The following is a 13,927-nucleotide window of genomic DNA, read 5'->3' on the forward strand; positions in this document are numbered from 1 at the left end:
AAAATTAAGAGAATTAACATATTTAAATGAATTTACTAAAATATTCAAATGAATGTAATAATTACATTTGTGTTATTCTGTTTTTTTTTCCATATCTTTGACCTCAATAAGAATAAACTTAATTTGAATAACTTATTTTTTAAGGGTGTAAAATACTGCCATTTATGGATACAATATTGTTTTTAAATACTTGTAAGTAATGCTTACCTGCATGCATATGCATAGTTTCTTAAAATGACATTTTAACACACATTTATGAAGGATAAAAATGGGCATTTCTATAATATATATAATATAAAGAAAATCAAGGTGAAGCTGTTCTAAGAGGTCCTGAAGGGATATAGAGAGGAAAAGGCTTTTTATTTTTTTGACATGAGGGTTTTGACCAAACCGCTGAATCCGAGTCCGCATGAGCAAAACGGAATCCACAGCAGAATCCTCGGTTAAATCTGTGGAGACTAGACCATCCCTCACTCTAATATTTCTGTTGCCATTTCAATTGGAAAAGATACCGTTTTATGCCAGTTTTGAGGATGTATTGTTTGGGTTTAAGTAAGCTTAAATTTAAAGCTTAAAATTCATGCTTTCGGCATAATATTCGCCTAATCTTCCAGAATAAAAGAGGATCTAACAAATAAACCTTTATTATTAATAATATTTTAAAATATATAGAGCAAAATCTCTTCGGCTCATCTTACATTGTTGTTGAGACAGAGAGATTGTGAGGGACGGGGGGGAGGAGGTTGCGTATGGCCAGTTGCCCCTTATTTATTTTTCATTTTTACTGATGTATCAGGACCATCCATGTTCTGCCTCTTCTTTGAATAATAATCAGAAATAGAGTGGGCCCCATTTTTTACCCTCCTCTTGCCCTTCCGTCTCATCAGCTGCTCTGATAGCCATGAATCTTGTCACTCAATTTTTTCATCAGGATGTGCATAGTAGGGGTGTGCGAGAGCGTGCTGAGAGGGGCCGCAAGATGACCGCCGAACCTACGGCACCACACACACACACACACACATAAAAGCACACATCACTGCCCATCCTGTTCTTAGCAAGACACTTTAACACAACTCTGCAGCGGTTTTAGTGTTAAAATGCATTAACGCTATTGTGAACTTCGACAAGAAGTTATGCATAAAGTGTTTGCAAAGTACTTATTTAAAAAAAAAAGAAGAAGAAGAATAAAATAAAAAAGAATAGCACTTCTTCGCAGCATGGTTTGGGTTGTAAATTAGGTAGGCTTTCTCACTCCATCTGGTTTTTGCTGGTTGTCAGATTTCCTCTTCCTGAGTTCCCATATGTGCTCGGTATGTCTTTTGTTGTAATTGTGCAGCCTTCTGTACTTTGTTCCTTCAACTTGAACTTGACACTGTTTTTTTTTTTTTCTTTCTCTTTTGACTTTATACAAGGCTAGAGTGATTAACTTTGACAATGGGCATTTTTTCCCCATCTTCAGGCAGATATTCGCAGTCCCTTTGACAGCTGTCATTTACCATTAGCCCTGTGCTGTTCGCTGGAAATAATTTGATTTCTTATTCCTGTTTGAAACGTTGCCAGTGGTATCGGTCTTGCCTTGATGGGGAAAAGCTGCGGCTCACATGCGCTCGCGCAGTCACACTCACGTCTAGCGCTTACACCCGTTTCAATGTAATCACTCCCTCTCCTGAGAGTGTTAATTGGCTTTTAATTACTCTTAATTGCAGCAGCTAATTAAGATGATTTTCTCAGTGTTAAATACTCAGAAGTTAAGTGGGGGGAAATAATTAAGCTTAATTAGTTAAAGAGATTAATTATCATTAGTCATATGACAGGTATAATTGTAAAAATTCCCACCTGCAATTAATGCTGTCACATATTTAATGAAATATAATGTATATAAAATGTGTTAATTGTGACTTTCTCAGATAATTAATTAGTGACAGAGTCAGATCATACTAACAGTTCACATTTGAGATGTGAATAACAGGTTCTTTATGTTGTAGCATTAAATACAGACTGTCTTGATGAGTTTTACAGCACATTTACATTACGCCGACTGTTTAATTACACATTGCTTATTAAAAGAATAAAAACTGAAGTATATATTAAAGATGCGTGGTGCATGTTCATTTTTCTTTAAATAATAAAATGTATATGTAATTTTTAAAGTTTTAGCAATTGTTTTTTTTTTTTTTTTAAATTAAATAATGGTATATAAAATGATAGCACACTATAAAAATGTTTATTAAAATAAAATAAGGGGTGAAATAAATTAGGCGTAGTTCACCCAAAAATGAAAATTCTGTCATTTACTCATCTGCAAGCTTTTATGACATTTTTTCTTCTGCAGAACACAAAAGAAGATAGACTTCCATTTATGCATTTATGTTCCACAGAATTAGATGATTTTCATTTTTGGGTGAGCAGTCCTTTCAATACAACAGAATGAATCTAAATATATAATAGATTGCATCAACAAAAATGATTTTAACACTAATTTGTACTTCTTTAAAGTAACTATATCCACATTTTACACTACACATATTGCGTGGCGATCTTTAATGCGGTCTAAAACGATTCCATGCAGTAAAATACCATGCATGGCGAGGACAGCATTAAATTCAGCAATGGTTGCAGATTGACCCTGTGTCTTTTATCACGCTGATGAAGTCCTTGAAGGGTACGTGCTCTCCGGATGTGCCCTGGCATGCACAGAATAGAATAGCACCAATCACATCACTTAAGTTTTATAGGAAATGTACTATTTTACTACATCAAATGTTACATTTGTAATGTGGCTGGATGTAGCTGGCAAAGTGGTGCAGCACATTACATCGCTTTAGGCTTTGTTAGCTCTCTGTTTTTCTCTCCATCTATATCTTTCATTTGTCCACACGCAATGTTCCCTCTCTCTCTGTCTGCGTTCAATTGGAGGACTCGGTCTCTGTCACATTCTGTGAAATTGTATTTCAGGAAGATGGATCCTTGTCCTTATATACATGACACGCAGGGAAGCATGACCACCCCATCCCCCCAATACGAGACCCGTAGCTTACCTATTCGCTTACTAATACACATACATGGCAAACGTGTGCGCAAACTACACACTCTCCTCTTTGCCCTCGGGACGTTTTGCTGGTATTTGCCGTCTGATGACGTTCAACTGACCTGACTGTTTTGCTTCCAGAGCCGTGATGCGATACAATGCAACATTTCTGTCATGTAAATTTTTAAAGTGAACTAATACCATTTCGCAGTCAAATCCGACCACATTAAGGTCCTTTCGCACCAAGAACGCTAACTACAATGATAACTATAGCATTCACACTAAATGCACAACAAATCTGTTAGGGTGTGTTCACACTTGTAGTCCGGTTCGCTTAGTTGGTTTGGTTTCAACCAAAACAAAAATACATTTAGTCCTGGTTCTCTTAGCATTCACATTGGCATTTTTAACACTGAACCTAAAAGCATAGGGATACGTTCACAACTTGATTTTTTTTATGACGTTTATTCTGTGATGGAAATTACCAAACATCCAAACAATGCTGTGTGCTGGGCTAAATGCGCTCGTTGTATTTGTGTACATATGATGGTATTTTGACCAACTGAGAACTCGTGAAGAGCTTATAAAATGTGTAAAACAGCAGCAAGAATCCCTCCGTCACACACACACACACAAATGAAGATCTGCTGCAAGGAGTTCTGATGTCTGTACCATAATGGGCAACATCGCGACCAGTGTTGGCGAAAGTTACTTTTGAAAGTAATGCATTACAATATTGTGTTACTCCCTAAAAAAGTAACTAAAGTGTTAGTTACTTTTTATGAAAAGTAATGTGTTACATTACTTTTGTATTACTTTTTCTCACCTGGTCTGGGTTTGCTTGTTTGTTCTTTAATAACACAGAAAAAAAGTTATATTTATGGCAAAGTTAAGGCCCTTTCACACCAAAAGTGAAATGAATAAAGCTTTGTTTACACAGCACGCGTCTGCGGTGCGTTACGGTTGCGACGCGGCTACCGGAGCTGATACGCGGCCACTCTAGTCAATGCTCGTGTTTATACCAGCCGCGCCGCGATGCGTTTGAGAAGCGTCCCAGAAGCGGCTCGCCGCGCCGATTCACTAAAAATAGGCACCTTGCCTATTTTTGACGGACGCGGCATCCAAGACGGGCAGCTCGAATACAAAATAAAGTCAAAATAATCACCCTGTTTAAACTCCCGCTCATATTTGACATCACTACGATGCCAGAAACTGGAGACAAGAGATTCGAAGTTGAAAAACTTGAAATTTCTTTGTTCTTGTTGTCCATAACTGGATTTTTAAGTGTATTAACTTCGTCTGTAGGCTACAGCAAAATAAGGTATGGAATAGCAATAAACACAATTAAACCAGACAAAATATAACCATTTAGCCATTAAAAACGTGAAAAAAATCAATGAAAAAACATCAGACAGGCAAATCTCGTGGTCTCGCGAAACCAGCCGCTTTGCTTCTGAAATGCTTCTGGTGTGAGTTGACACTGCGTAGAGGACGGAACAAAACCTTACCGGAGCCGTAACGCGCCGCACACGCGTGCAGTGTAAACGAGGCTTAAGCCTCAGACCGAAGGAAATGCATATTCACGCCTGTACAGTAGAGGGCGCAGCTCAAACAAACAAACCTTTCAGCTGTGCTGCCATTCTGGAATACAGAAGAAAAGGATGCAGGAGAAGTAAATGGGTAAATGTAAGCTCAAATTTAGTCTAGAATAAGCATCATGTTTACACAGTGCACACAACGTCTTTGCACTTACTCCCGTTTTCTCTCAACCTACGGACAGGAGAGCTGCCAGTCAATAAACTGGAAAACAAAGTAACTTGCGTTACTTATTTGAAAAGGTAACTCTTGTTGTAAATTTAAAAGTAATGTGTTACTTTACTAGTTACTTGGAAAAAGTAATCTGATTACATAACACACTGGTTATAGTTATCATCCTTGGTGTGAATTGGCCAGTAGAGTGTGTGAGCGTACTGCTGTACCGTACGTGATAAACCTATGGGAGTTTGCTAGTAGAGGCCATAGACTGAGGGATTTACGGGGTTAGTGTTGTTGTTTGTCTCCTCTGGGCACTATGGGGAGTACATGTTCTCCGCAGGTGGAGTCAGACTTCACCAGGCCTTGCGTTCACCGAACTCAGATCGTAGAGCTGGAGAACGGTGCCTAGAGAATCTCCACCGGATGTGTGTATGTGCAACTGTGTGTGGGTCAGAGGGCCAGCAGAGACTCCTGGATGAGCCGTGCTGGTAGGCAGCAGCACCAGTAGAAATATAAACTAGATTAATAAAACAACAGTGCGGGACTCAAAGGAGCCAACAGACCCCCTCGGCTCCCCTCCCTCCTTGTTACCGGTGCTCCCTAATATCAGCGGGAGACCGGGCTTCGCGGGCCCCGCAGAGGCAGCACCGTGCTTGATTCCGCCTGTGTTTTCCCTCTTGTAACACACTCCTACTTAACCAGGACAAAGATCATGTGTGGATGAGGAGCAGCGGGCCCTGCTCTGTCTCTCCGCTCCTTCTTGTTATCCGCCCAGCTTGCCTCTTCTCATATGCTCCAGTGACCCCAAACACACATTCATTTGCACAGCACTGACTCACCTGACTTTTGCTGGAGAGTTTGAGAATTGGATTGAGAATTAAGCATCTTTCTCATTCACACTGAGGAGGCATGTGAAGTAAAGTGAAAGTGAATGTTCAATGCGAACGATACAATAAAAACAAACTAATCTTTGAAAACTGATTATTGTATGTATAAAGAGGCAGAAATCCTGTAATCACACGTGTAAATGTTGCATTCCACTTGAACTGTACCTCCTGCAGTTCGTTTGCTCATCCTCAGATTTGTTTTTTCTTCCATGGAACAAAATGTCAAATCTGGTAAATTGCAATTTTGCTTGGTTTATTAAGACTGTAGACTGAAAACCAAATTTTCTACTTGATCCAACCCATAAAATGTCTTTTGTTGTTGGTAACCTAATTTGTCAGGTTGATTTTAGTCAGATTAAATAATGTTTTGTTCTTGAACAAATCCTATAAATTTACACGTGCATCACATTTTTTAGGTTACCTGAAAAAAAAAAAAGAAGCGTAAAATGTGATTTTGTGGCGTAGTAGTACAATTTTGGTTTAGCATGAAAAGCAACCCTGGATCAAATCTCAACGTCAGTTTAAAAAAAAAAAAAATACTTAAAAGTGTGCTTGATGTGGAAACATCTAAATGAACTGGTTTTATTTAAGTCAAAATGTTATTTAATCGGACTAAATCAATCTGTTAAACTTTGTCTATTTAATCTTATTATAGGTTTATGATTGGGGTTTAGGTCAGGGGTCTCAAACTCAAATTGGCTAGGGGCCGTTGCTGTGATTGACACCTCATAGGAGGGCCATTTTAACATTCAAGCACAAGAAAGCGCAACATTTCAGAAAATGTACATTCCTTTGCATTATTTCTCATTTACTTCAAATTTCATTACTAAAATATTTTTGCCATACTTAACAAAACATGTAAACAGCAGTGTCTCTATCATTATTAGTTTTAACAATTAGTGCAAATATTTTCCCTTACTTGCACTGAACAACACTGTACTGAACAAATGCAATCCCTGAATACTTTTGTACACTATTCTATTTCTTGCCAGATACCTGGCAGCACTTCTGCTCACACAGCTGAGCCACATTTGTCCAAGATGCCATTTGAGCATCGGTAACGTTTATTGATAACATCGGATGCGTTTCGGTGGTTTAAATCGACGCTCGTGACTTGCACGAGTGCTTTTACTGTAATTTATGCAAGCGCGCTCATAATAGTCGCGACACACATGCGGTACGGCACACTCGTTTTTCCAGATGCACCTATGCCGCGGCAAGATGAAAACATCTCAACATTTCAGAATGCCGCAAGCACACCGCAGGTCACATGACTAGGACCAAACAAAGAGCTTCAGCCTTTTCTTAACAACATCGAAAGCGCAGCCGAACAGCTGATCATGCCGTACAGGGCGGGTTTTTATTTCTTATCTCCATAAATATATCTATTAGTAGAGCTAATGCAAAAACTAGAAATCAATTTTTCTTTTGATGAAGCTTCCTCGACATCACGGAGAGTGCAGTTCATGGTCCATAGCAACGACAGACGCCACGGGAGCGAAAACGCTTTGGAAAGAAGGAGAAAGCGGCGCGGCCGCTTATGTGACGCGATATATGTGAATGGCCCCTTTGAACGGCGACTTTTTCTTTGCATGTGGAATATGGTATGGGACAACTAGAGAATAATAATAATGAAAATTTAGCAGGCTGGATTATGTTATATTTTTGAGATCAGTTGCGGGCCGGATGGAGGAGGAGGGCGGGCCGGCAGTTTGAGACCACTGGTTTAGGTTACGGTTAGTTGCATGTAATAATGCATCATTTACTTTTATTACTATAGTAAGTACATATAACGTGTAATGTTCTAGATTTTAAATTTGCAGGTTTTCAAATACATGTATAAAACCACCAAGCTTAACAGGTTCTATTTGACTTCAATAACATTAATTAAAGGATTAGTTCACTTTCAAATGAAAATTAGCCCAAGCTTTACTCACCCTCACTTACTCACTTTACTCCTAAGTGTATATGACTTCCTTCTTTCTGATGAACACAACCGGAGATATTTTAATAAATATCCTGATGCATCCAAGCTTTATAATGGCAGTGAACAGGGGTCATGCGTATGAGCTGAAGTAAGTGCTTCTATCCACATCCATCCATCATAAACATGTATTCCACACAGCTCCGGGGGCTTAAAGGATTAGTCCACTTTTAAATAAACTTTTCCTGATAATTTACTCACCCCCATGTCATCCAAGATGTCCATGTCTTTCTTTCTTCAGTCGAAAAGAAATGAAGGTTTTTGATGAAAACATTCCAGGATTTTTCTCCTTATAGTAGACTTCAATGGGCACCAAACAGTTGAAGGTCAAAATTAGTTTCACTGCAGCTTCAAATTGTTCAACACGATCCCAGATGAGAAATAAGGGTCTTATCAAGTGAAACCATCGCTCATTTTCTGAAAAAATTGAAAATTATATAAGTTTTAACCTTAAATAATCATCTTGAACTAGCTCTCTTCTTCTTCTCCTCTATTAGAATTCCAGCATTGTAGACACTGCTAAGCGTATTACTGCCCTCCACAGGCCAAAGTTTGAACTAATTGTTATATACTATTGAACTAGCATATTGCATATAAAAATTAGTTCAAACTTTGACCTGTGGAGGGCAGTAATACACTTAGCAGTGTCTACACTGCTGGGATTCAAATAGAGGAGAAGAAGAAGAGAGCTAGTTCAAGATGAGCATTTCTGGTTAAAACTTATATAATTTTCAATTTTTTCTGAAAATGAGCGATGGTTTCACTAGATAAGACCCTCATTTCTCATCTGGGATCGTGTTGAACAATTTGAAGCTGCAGTGAAACTAATTTTGACCTTCAACTGTTTGGTGCCCATTGAAGTCTACTATAAGGAGAAAAATCCTGGAATGTTTTCATCAAAAACTTTAATTTCTTTTCGACTGAAGAAAGAAAGACATGGACATCTTGGATGACATGGGGGTGAGTAAATTATCAGGAAAAGTTTATTTAAAAGTGGACTAATCCTTTAATAAAGACCTTCTGAAGCAAAGCGATGCTTTTGTGTTAAAAAAAAATATATATATATTTAACAAGTTATGAAGTCAAATATCTTGCTTCCGCCAGACCGCCTTCCATATTCAATGTACGAAGAAAGTGTAAACTGCTGTCAGTTACACTTTTTCCGTAAGTTGAATAGGGAAGGCATAGGATGTGGCATAAGCTTTTTGAACTGCTAGAGTTTTACACTTTCTTCGTACGTTGAATACGGAAGGTGGTCTGGCGGAAGCTAGATATTTTACTTCATAACTTGTTAAATATGGAATATGGATTTTTTTTTTTTTTTTTTTTTTTCCACAAACACATCTCTTCACCTCTGAAGGCCTTTATTAACCCCCCGGAGCCATGTGGAGTATGTTTATGATGGATGAATGCGGATGGAAGCACTTTCTTCAGCTCATACTCGTGACCCCTGTTCACTGCCATTTATAAAGCTTGGATGTGTCTGGATATTTATTAAAGGTGCCCTAGAATTAAAAATCGAATTTATCTTGTCATAGTTAAATAACAAGAGTTCAGTACATGGAAATGACATACAGTGAGTCTCAAACACCATTGTTTCCTCCTTCTTGTGTAAATCTCATTTGTTTAAAAGACCTCAGAAGAACAGGCGAATCTCAACACGTAACAGTTGGGGTGTACGCCCCCAATATTTGCATATGCCAGCTCATGTTCAAGCATTAGACAAGGGCAGCCAGTATTAACGTCTGGATCTGTGCACAGCTGAATCATCAGACTAGGTAAGCAAGCAAGGAAAACAGCGAAAAATGGCAGATGGAGCAATAATAACTGACATGATCCATGATATCATGTTATTTTTAGTGATATTTGTAAATTGTTTTTTGTGGTTAAAGTTACCATCATTTATTACTGTATTCGTGGAGACAAGAGCCGTCGCTATTTTAATTTTTAAACACTTGCAGTCTGTATAATGCATAAACACATCTTCATTCTTTATAAATCTCTCCAACAGTGTGTAATGTTAGCTTTAGCCACAGAGCACTATCAACCTCATTCAGAATCAAATGTAAACATCCAAATAAATATTCAGGGCTGCAGCCTGAATCGATGCATAGTTAATGATGCCCCAAAATAGGCAGTTAAAAAAATGTATTAAAAAAAAATCTATGGGGTATTTTGAGCTGAAACTTCACAGACACATTCAGGGGACACCTTAGACTTATATTACATCTTGTAAAAAAACGTTCGATGGCACCTTTAAAATATCTCTGATTGTGTTCATTAGAAAGAAGAAATTCATATACATCTAAGATGGCTTGAGGGTGAGTAAAGCTTGGGCTAATTTTCATTTGAAAGTGAACTAATCCTTTAATTTAGATGTTACCACATTAAGCATACTTTTAAGTAGTTTTAAACCCAGGCTGGTTTTCATGCTAAACCAAAATTGTACCACTAAACTACAAATCACATTTTTCGCTATTTTTTCTTTAGTTAACCTAAAAAAATGTGCTTTACATGTACAGTAACATCTAAACAAAATGTTTTGGATACACTTTATTTCGATGGTCCACTTTAGACTTTCTACTTACTATAAGTTACTTTGCAACTACATGTCAACTAACTCTCATTAGAGCATTAGTAGACTGTTAGGTGTTAGGTTGGGGTTAGTAGAATAAGTTGACACGTAGTTGCAGAGTTACTTATAGTCAATGCCTGTTGGCGAAGCATCAAAATAAAGTGTCAGCAGATATTAAGCAGACAGTCTACTAATACTCTAATGAGAGTTAGTTGACATGTAGTTGCAAAGTTACTTGTAGTTAGTAGAATGTCTAAAGTGGACCATCAGAATAAAAAAAGTGTTACCAAGTTTTTTTGTATTGTTTTGTACAAAAAAAATTGTATGGGTTAGATCAACCAAAAATAGATTATTGATGTAGCAATCGCAGGTTACCACTTTTCCAGTCTATCTCGCCGATGGCTTCAAGTGAGCCAGGACTACCAGTGATGCCCCTCCGAAAAAGGTAGAAACGTACTGTATGGCTTGTCTGTGATAGTAAAAGGAGGGTTTAATGTTCTTGTGTCTTGTAAAATGGAGGGAAATCTGGGCTGAGATGGTTTAGGATTTGGCTTTGGTATAATCCTATGCTAAATTCAGATCTAGAACTGTGGAGGGCTGCTTTTCTGTCTCTCTTTTCTGTCTCTCTCTCATGTGTCTTAAAAGTGATGATAGCGCATGGCTTCCCAGCTAGCGGAGCCCCAAGGCGAAATGTACATGGCTGCTAGGTACTGTTACGCTTTCTGCTTTCAGAAACAAGCAAACCCCCTTAAAGGATGCTGTAGTGTGGGGAGGGAATGTCTGTGAGCCGGAGAGAGAGAGAGAGAGAGAGAAAAAAAGGTTGAGATAGAAAAAGAGAGGGAGAATTGAGAGGCAGGGGATGAACGTAGGAAGGAAGGAGCCCGAGAGGGAGGGAGCGCTAGGCTGTCTGAGGGAGAAAGAGAGAGAGAGAAAGAGGAAAAAAGTCCTCACAGTCCCCCAGTTCTTTGTAGAACATTTAGCTTTGACCCTCCCTTGCTTTTTCTCCTCCCTTCCACCTCACACACACATACACACACATCCATACACACACACACACACACACACAGGCCAACAGATCTGCAGGATACAGTAGTCGCCAGCATTTTATATCTACCACAGTGCTGTTTTAATACATACTCCAGTTCAATAGTGTGTTTGTGCCCACAGGTCGCAGTAAGCAGGACTAGGGGCCGACAGACAGACAGACAGAAAGACGTGTTCATGATGCAGTGAAAAATACATCCATACAGATAGCAGTGTAGGGCATGAGCTAGAATCCCTTTTTTTTTTTCTTTTTTTTCTTTTTTTGGTTGAAGAGTAAAGATTGCTTTGGCTGTGAGCTGAGGAGAGACTGAACCCGAGGAACTCTGGGTAAGTTGTGGGCTTTTTTTTTCCTGTCTCTGCACTGCTGATTACGATGCTGCTGATTGATTGGTTCACGCTTCTGGATTATCATGGGCGGCTCGTCACCGGGTACCTGATGATGAGAGAATAGAGAGAGAGAGCAGGGAAAAAAAGAGCGAGGAGAACAAAAAAATTGGCAAATGCAGGGAGCTCTGAAAGTGACACAGTGTGTTTTTTTTTTTTTTTTTTTTTTTGTGTGTTTACTTCTGTGTTTGCCGGTCGTGTGTGGTCCCAGTGCCGTCCGCCCGCCCTTCGTTAGTGCAGCCGGCACGTGCTTGTGAGGTGTCGGGGAGGGGTTAGGCTGATGCCCGCGTAGCGGCAGGCCTTTTTGTGAATATGCAGATGAGGGGCGCGTGCTGTGCGTGAGGGGGGCCGGGAGTGTTTACGTTCGCCCTATAGGGAGTCTGATGCTCGACAGATTGCAGGATTTTTTTTTTTTTTGTGCGATGCTGTTCTGGAGAGCGAGGTGGGATGGGAAGAACCGATAGAAAGATACGACCTGGGAAAGAGCGGAAATGGCAGCATGAGCTTCAGGCTGTATTTTCATGCCACTGACAAGACATGATGATTGCTGACCCCCTCCCGTCGCTCTCCAAACACATACACGCGCTTCGCCCCTCCCCGAAGTGCCGTGGCTTTTTTCAGCCTCATTTGCATGTCAAAGCAGTGGAAGGCACTGTGCAGATTAGTATGAGATGACATAACGATGTAATGAATTAAACGCTGCCGTTTAGCTGTTGCACGGAGCAGCTCTGCTCACGGAGCTCGTGGGAAACTGATCCACTGCTTTCCCCTCGCTCTTTGGCATTTGCAGTCCCTCTTTTTTTGCAATATACTACATTTCTATAAATATGTGCCAAAAAATATGTTTTATAAATGTGTACCAATTTTTTTTGGAGTATTCTTTAAAGTCTTTGATCATATTGAATAATATGACTACATTAGTCATTATATTCTTCTTTTCCTTTATGTTTTTGTAATTTTAGTGTCATTGTGTAAATTTTTAGAATTAGTTTTTTTCATTTTTATTTTAATTTTAGTTACATTTTGTTGTGCTTTTGTCATTTGTATTATTTTTTAATATGTCTGTATTAAAAATGTGTGTAAAATTTTTATTTCAGTTTTAGTTTTAGGTAGTTAATTTTAGAACATCAAGTTAAACTAAATGAAAATGAGAAATATTGCTTTGGCAAAATCTTATTTCATTTCAGTTAATGTTTATTTTTTATGGTTTTAGTTTTACTTAACTATAATAACCCTGGATATAATATCAGGGCATTTTTTCCCAACTCAAATGTTGTGTTTTTCTTTGCTTCATTATAAACAGTTATTTCTCTAGTGCATTTCAATATTTTTATGTAAAATTCAAAAGCATTTTTACAACAACAAACAAACAAAACCAGACAAAACCATATGGATTTAATATATTAAACATAATATTGATTATCAGCTGTAATAAAAATTGAAATGACAGACTTTTCTCTGGTGACGTATGGTGACTTCTCCAATCATTTAGTCCACTGAAACCCGCCCCTTTCTTACAATCGACTGCAAGCTCACATTCAGATCTGCCCCCCATATCCAGTGAATAGAACCTGCCCTATACGTGCTGTTTTTTTTTTTGTTTTTTTTTTAAGTAATCTACTCAGATGTACTTCACAATATGGAAGAAATCATTTTTGGAGGTTTAAATCTGAATGTTAAATGCTCACTTATTTACTACACAATTCAACACTGGGGTTAATTCAAACAGTATCCTTGTCTGTCTGCAACAGGCTCATCAAGAAAAAAATACAGTTAAAGTTAAACTAGGGCTGTCAGTTTACCACATTGATTTTGTGTGGTTAATTAACACAATTAATCACTTATGTACATTTCACAATAAGCGATTTTCAGAGTAATAAGCTATTGAAGTACCAAGTATGTTTTTGCAGGTCCACAGTCAGAGCCGCCCCAGCTGTAATGTGCCTTATACTAAACTAAAACACTTAAAACAGTTGTATTTGTGTTAGGAAATAAACAAATAAATAGTGCAGTGAAGGAGAATGCAGAGGTCTTCGTTTTTAAAAGGAAAATTATTTTTCCTTGATGTGTTGCTCATGGCGTGAGATGATGAAAAAACACTGAGATGTGACACAATGCCAAAAATGTCAGACTTTATAGACCAACAATTAAAAAATATTGCAACTTAGATATAATAGATACATTCTGTATGAAGTCTACATTTAGCATATTGATAAACCGATTGCAAATAGATACACTTAGGTTCAATAATATGGATATTAAGTCTTGAA

This window comes from Megalobrama amblycephala, linkage group LG3 (assembly GCF_018812025.1).
Source record: "Megalobrama amblycephala isolate DHTTF-2021 linkage group LG3, ASM1881202v1, whole genome shotgun sequence".
Lineage (NCBI taxonomy): Eukaryota > Metazoa > Chordata > Actinopteri > Cypriniformes > Xenocyprididae > Megalobrama > Megalobrama amblycephala.